Here is a 4642-nt window from a genome sequence, read left to right on the forward strand (position 1 = left end):
ATTTATTTATTTTTTTTCCCCCAAATTTTGTGAATACCATATATTTATACATATGCTGAAACCTTCCTCAATTGTACTAATACTCAGATGTAATATTATCCAATACCCTATTCAGACTACACTCTGTTGCGATCGGTTGCGATGTAATCGGTGGTAATCCAAAAGTGATTACTCCTGATCGCAATCAACGAACGCATTCAGACCAACACAAACAAACTTTACATTCTAGGGCCTAGGCCTCCGGACGTGGCAGGCCTGTTTTGACCGACCTCAGCCAAACAGTGCCTGTGGAATTCGTTGTGATTCGTTGCAATCGGATTCCGTGGTAATCGGGAGTAATAAAGGTTGTAGCACCCAATCGCAACGGGTAACAATTGCGATATCGATTACATATCGACTACTATTGGTGAGCTTTCACACACGATTTTACTTTGCGATTGGGTGTCGCAATTGCTACAACCGATCGCAATGCCATGCTAGTCTGAATGGGGTATTAATTTAGTCATGGAATAAATTTATTTCTCCATGGCTCAGAATTGTCAAACATTCAAAAGCATTAGGTTATCTATTCAAACAACATATTATATGAATGAAATATTTACCTTAAAATTCTGTGTTTTCAGTGAGTTACTATATGTGAATAGTCTGCAACCAGAGAGATATACTATAGTACTGTATGCTCCAACAGAAGTTGGTTCTTCAGGGTTTATCTTTGGTCTTGTGACTTGGTAGGGGTGGTTTCTTTGCTTATGCAATCAACAGTGAATGTGAACAAATTATGGAGAGACTTTGAACTGCTGTAAAGTGCTTAGTAGATTATTTTTCCCTGAGTAAATAATGTTACAAAGTCAGAGAATTAGTTTCATTATCATAGATAGATGACAATCCAAGTCAGTTTTTTTTAACTATGCTTTCATTTTCACAATTCATAACCACCAATCCCTTTCCCTCCCCATTCAGATATAACCCCCCCCCATTGGCAGAGGGTGCTCAACTAATTACTAATTGACAACAAATATTATGAATGTTTACAAATTGCAGACTCTAAAATAGATTAAATAAGTTTTTAAATCAGCGGCGTACCTCTAGAAGGCTTGAGATTTGGGAGAGAGATACGTGTTGAGAGCGTCTCAAGTTAGGGGAACTGCTTGCCAAATAAGGTGATATATGAGGTGGTTTTTAACTACTTGAGCATGATTATTTTATTGCAAAATTTTCAATGGAGATGATGGTGCCCCTGTGCACTCATATTGTATATGTCACTATTGTCGTGTTGGGGTCTATGTTTTACTCGCAAGAAAGGTTAGAACTTGAATTATACTCAGGTAGACTTTATGCAGTTCCTTGTTATGTTTTATTGTAAATCACAATCAAATATACAAAATGTGCTAACTCTATGGAGTCTCTCTTCTTGTTTTAAGTATTCTTCTGATCACTTTGTAATGTAAACGTAAAACGTTTCCTCTCTATCTTTCTATCTCTATCTCTGTTTTCTTCTCTGTCTCCTTTTCTAATAATTTCATTCTCTCATATATATATATACAGTATATACATATATAAGCTTACTGTATACTATTGTAGAACTTACCTGTTTCATTTTTTCAAGATGCACTATATCTATATATATTATATGCCTTATACAATACTATATATATCATTGTTTTGGCTTCCTGCTTCCATCATTATAACTATATTTTATTTGCCTTTCAATACTTTTATAGGCCCACATTTATTTAATTTACAATATTGCTTTGTATAATTTTGTATATATATATATATATATAATCTGCGTGGTTGGCTTAAACCAGATCATGTAGACAAGAGTGCTCAATGCAGTATGTCCTTTAATAGGTAGGGCTATCTTTATAGTTTCAATCAGAAAGGTGTTACCGATGAAATGATAAAGTTAGAAATGTTTTTAGGAAATGTTACGACCAAACTGCACTTAAGTTACAAGAGAGGAAAACGAGTACTGCAGTGATGAGTGTGGTCTCAAGTTTGATTCCAAGTATGAAGCATGCTACAGCTGTTTATCTTAATGTTCCCCAAGGGGGTATTACGTCCTAGCCAAGCCAAGCTACTAGTTAAACGATGCAGGTCACATTCAGTCTCTTCCTTGTGTGATAGGTGGCAGCATATAGGCTAAAATTGGTCTTGGTATATTTTCAGAATGCATATTTTTTCTATTGAATTATAGTGATGTGTTTGGAATGACATACACAAAAAATGACATAAAAACCACATTTGTTGCTCTATTTTCAAAATTGTTGGTGTTCCTGAGAGCTTATTGAATTCCCTGTCCCTTCATATTATGATTCTGACAATAATAACATAATAGGTGGCAGTATATATGCTAAAAATGTGAAAAAAAAATTTTTTTTAAATTTGTTTTGGTGGCCATTTTGAATACGTAATGAGGTCACATAACCTATAAAAAAATTAATTATCCACATTTTTTTTCTACTATGTGTCCTAATTAAGAAAATATATAATTGTCTTATGTTTAAAGCTATATATTAGAGCAGTATTATTATTTTCCTGAAAAGTGTCAATTTAATTTTTTTTAAATAGGGGATAGTACAGGTTATTAATATGAATCTGTGTGAAATTTAAAGCACTTTAATATTAATCTGTGTGAAATTTAAAGTACTCTAAAATATTATTCTGTGTGAAATTTATATCACTTTAATTTTTTAATCTATGTGAAATTTAAAACATTCTAATATGTTTTCTTGTTTTTACATTACTATTTTTTTCATCCATAGCCGGGTTTTGTTTTCGTCCTCAGCAAATCAAACAACGGCAGCAGAGTCCATACAAGAAGAAGAATAAGGAAGAGCTGGAAGCAAGAGGTGAAAAATTTACTAGATTACTTTTTCATTTGAAATGTATTTATTTAAATTTTCTTTATAATGTATTTTAATATCGAATCAATTGTAAGTGTTATACCAACATTTTACATCAAAAGCTAAATAGAAATTTCTGTCCTCATACAAAAAATAAAACAAATTGAATTTACTTCTTAAGCAAGAAGAAGCCTACTTTGTCAATTGGTATATTAATAAATCGTAAAGAGTATCTGGAACACCTAATAGATGACTTGTTAAACTCTTTTTTTAGTTCCTATGCATGTAATGCAATAGGAACTATTGTAATCACTCTGTCACATTTCTTTTGTTTTTTATTGTGTGTAGTATGTGTGTGCGTATGTGTGTAGACATTTATGCAAATGCGCATGCGTCAAAGAAAAGTTTTCCGACATTTTGTTTTACATCGCGATGCGAAGTTCGATGTGGATTTTCTGCAGAATTCAGTCAGGGCTCACGCTAACCGATCGGCAAGTCGGCATGCATGAAACTATTTTGGTTTTACGGCAAAAAAAAAATCAACTGCTGTGGCATAGGTATTTTGAAGAAGGCCTAAAATAAAACAAAAAGATTTTAATACTTGCTAAAATACATCGTTTTTTCATTTAGACCTCCATTTTTCACTAACTCCATGCGAAGTTTTTTTTTCTGTTGTATGAGTAGTCCATAGAGCTATTAAACAACAAGAGTGTTGACAAGATGGCGCAGCACTGCAGAGTTATGTATGCGTACCATCCAAGATGGCCGTCGTAGTAAAGCGCCACCTTCAGGCTTAGTATACATATTATTACATATTAATAAGCCCTCTGACTGACTATTATTTCATTAATGATAATGAGTAATGGTAATAACAAATTATTAAACTATTGTAGCCAAAACGAGGCCAAGTGGAGCATCTTATTCAAAAATAAAGTACCAAGGAATGAAAATTAAAATCGTGTACATTACACCCAAACACCGCAACGCTCGAGTTTCAAACATACGGGTAGCTGTACTGAATCCTCTGAGTAAATTGAGGGCGCAATTGCAAACGATGGTGCTTAGCGAAATTTGATTGGCTAAATCTATGGCAGCCATCTTGGATGGTACCCATGCAGTTCTGCGTATTTCGAATATCGAATACATTGCGGTTAGCGCTCTAGTATTCTTATTATTATCTTTATGGAGTAGTCATATGAAGGTACCATATCCCCGACAGTTGGCTATGCAACAATATACCCTTTGAATACAAATTGAAGACAAGTGAAGATATAAAGGCAGCCGACTGTCGGGTACATAACGACTATATAACTTTCCACAAAAACATTAGGCCTAAGCTAGGCCTAGTTCAGTACAGTAGTTAGAGGGACTTTTAGATTTGCACGTCGACATAGTGGACTGCTACGTGATGAGGTCATTTTAAGGCACTGCGCATGCGTTACGTCGTCTCCCTCGTCCACTACCAAAATCGAGAACGTGTTCACCTCGTTTTTCCCGTCGTCCTAAATCTAGGACGCCGTGCTCGCTTGTGAAGTTTAAAGATGGAAGATGAAAATATAGCGGCAATGCTGCCTTCACTAGTTCGTCCAACTGAGGCAGAGACAGAGTCTGGGGGAAGTTTCTAACTTGTGTTGAATTAATCTGTATTATTTGCTTTTTAATGCACATGCAGTTATGTAATTTCTACTGCCTTCGTAAACACAAAAAAGGCTGTGGAAGTTCATGAGCGTGCTTACGCCAGTGTGCATGCAATGCAAACTTGCACCGCAGCGAGCGCAGCCGGCCGGGGAGGCCTG

The 4642-nt window shown here is 35.2% G+C and overlaps 1 protein-coding gene and 1 long non-coding RNA gene across 2 annotated transcripts in view; both read left to right on the forward strand.

The window, feature by feature from the left end:
• The window catches only part of LOC117121481 (gamma-tubulin complex component 6-like), a 46869-nt gene that overhangs the window by 17530 nt on the left and 24697 nt on the right, over positions 1-4642 (forward strand). The gene's annotated exons all lie outside the window — the stretch shown is intronic.
• The window catches only part of LOC117121482, an 11213-nt gene that overhangs the window by 5655 nt on the left and 916 nt on the right, over positions 1-4642 (forward strand). The window contains exon 2 of the long non-coding RNA XR_004447572.1: positions 2766-2852. This is a non-coding gene — a long non-coding RNA (uncharacterized LOC117121482). The remainder of the gene's footprint in view (positions 1-2765; positions 2853-4642) is intronic.

Source organism: Anneissia japonica, unplaced genomic scaffold (genome assembly GCF_011630105.1).
Source record: "Anneissia japonica isolate Jap-2015-1 unplaced genomic scaffold, ASM1163010v1 scaffold1699_len65488_cov165, whole genome shotgun sequence".
In the NCBI taxonomy this organism is placed as follows: Eukaryota; Metazoa; Echinodermata; class Crinoidea; order Comatulida; family Comatulidae; genus Anneissia; species Anneissia japonica.